A 1853-nucleotide genomic window follows, 5' to 3' on the forward strand; every position below is an offset into this window, starting at 1 on the left:
AGAGAATATTATTCAGTGAATTAACATTATCCAGTGAATTATTCTTCACTCTTTAGCCTATTAAACAGCTTATAAACCTACTAAAACTGTAGTTTAAAATTAAGTTGATATGACTCCTTTCCTTTATTTATTTTCTCCATTTGAAAACATTAGACCTTCTACATTTATTTTGCTTATTGTTAATATTAGTGTTGCTGCTGATGCTTTAAATGAAATGTTTTTTTATTGTTGTAATGTGAAGATTAAATTTAACATGAAAGACTGCTCATTTTCAACACTTTTTTTAAGATGACTGAAAGGAGGAAAAACCAAAGTGAAGTATATTACTTTATAACAGTAAATAAATATCGGTTCTGCATATCGGTTATCGGGCACATAAACATGCAAATAATTGGTATCGGTATCGGTTATAAAATATCAATATCGGTCGATCACTATTTATGATGGTAGTTTTTTTCTCAAATTAAACAGTGTAAAGCTGCTGAAGTGACTCTGAGCAAATCTCCTTTTAATCTTGATCTCCGTATGATCATTTATCACCCAGCCCTACAAAACAGCATGTTAAATGTGGTAGATTTTGGGGTGAATTATTCCTTTAACAGTTTATTGTTTGAATGAGATTTGATGCTTTATGAATTGATGAATTATTTCCATCTGTAGGGTCGAGGGTTTGTAGTACCACTGCTTTTAGTTTTGATACTCCGAATCCTGGAGGCGAACCAAGACACATGTAGGCAAGAGAAGAAAGATAGAGTGGGTGTCTGTTCGTCCTCTTGCCCTCCACACATACACACACACTCGCCTATAACCTTGTTTACATGCGCTCATCGCGCCTGCAGACTGTGTGAGATGCTTCAGTGCGAGGCTGACAGAAACTGTGTTAGTAGGGCTCCTGGTCTTTCCTCTTTGTTGGTTTCTGCAAAAGCCATCCACAAATACACACACACACACATATCTGGAGACTCAACACCTCCAGGCTTCCTCTGCACTAGAAGTGGGCGGTAAGACCAAAAGCCTGTATCATGAAAACAGGATAAATTGCAATATAGTTATTTTTGTTGGAAATTCATAAAAAAAAAAAAAGCGACGTTTTATGCCCCTTTTAATTACATTTATATAAAGGTAATCACACTCACTCAGTCCATCTTTCTCTCATAATAATCTACTTTATATAATACAGTGAGCTTTAAATACAGTAATATAATAAGCTTTCAATGAAGCAACTCAACGTTCCTTCGTTACTAGTTCTAAACTGATGTTTTGGAATTAGTAACGGAGTCTTGGGCTCAGCTGTTAAACTGTCAACTTTACATTTGAATCCGTGGTGGAAGGAAGTAGTTCTACACAAAAGAGGGTTTTGAAAGACACTCCAATGTTGTTTCTTATGTATTTACACACTCGTGGTAATAAAGTGCGTGCATCCATAATAAAACGTGCCTCACATGGCTCCGGGGGGGTGAATAAAGGCCTCCTGTAGCGAATCCATGCATTTTTGTAAGATAGATATCCATATTTCAAACGTAATAAACACTTCTTTCTAATTTCCGCTGACTGTGGTACGCGGAAGACGTTTAGGCGGATGACATTGTAAGTAGGCGTCATGCGCGCACATCAGAGAAATGCAGGAGCAAAGGAAAACCAGTCTCCTCTTGGCTTATATCGAAATTCTCCGACATTTTTCTTTCCAAATCCTCGTTTTGTGCTACTAATTCGTGACCGGTGTTTTGTTTCATTCTCTCCTCTGTGCTTCCACATTCGTCACTTCCTCGTTCGTGTCCTCGTTTGCCTACGTGCTACGTCATCCGCTGGACGCCACTCTCTCGTGAACGTGCGTACGACAGTTAGCGGAAGCT

The 1853-nt window shown here is 38.0% G+C and overlaps 1 protein-coding gene, 1 long non-coding RNA gene and 1 pseudogene across 3 annotated transcripts in view; 1 reads left to right on the forward strand and 2 right to left on the reverse strand.

The window, feature by feature from the left end:
- Positions 1 to 1853, reverse strand: part of LOC107704060 (gephyrin-like) — a 325183-nt gene that overhangs the window by 212980 nt on the left and 110350 nt on the right. The gene's annotated exons all lie outside the window — the stretch shown is intronic.
- LOC107704061 (alpha-(1,6)-fucosyltransferase-like) overlaps positions 1 to 1853 on the reverse strand; it is a 107437-nt pseudogene that overhangs the window by 65061 nt on the left and 40523 nt on the right.
- LOC107704062 (uncharacterized) overlaps positions 1 to 1853 on the forward strand; it is a 30897-nt gene that overhangs the window by 9862 nt on the left and 19182 nt on the right. The window contains exon 3 of the long non-coding RNA XR_001635904.1: positions 1291 to 1403. This is a non-coding gene — a long non-coding RNA (uncharacterized LOC107704062). The remainder of the gene's footprint in view (positions 1 to 1290; positions 1404 to 1853) is intronic.

The sequence above is a fragment of the Sinocyclocheilus anshuiensis genome, unplaced genomic scaffold, assembly GCF_001515605.1.
Source record: "Sinocyclocheilus anshuiensis isolate Anshui unplaced genomic scaffold, SAMN03320099.WGS_v1.1 scaffold534, whole genome shotgun sequence".
In the NCBI taxonomy this organism is placed as follows: domain Eukaryota; kingdom Metazoa; phylum Chordata; class Actinopteri; order Cypriniformes; family Cyprinidae; genus Sinocyclocheilus; species Sinocyclocheilus anshuiensis.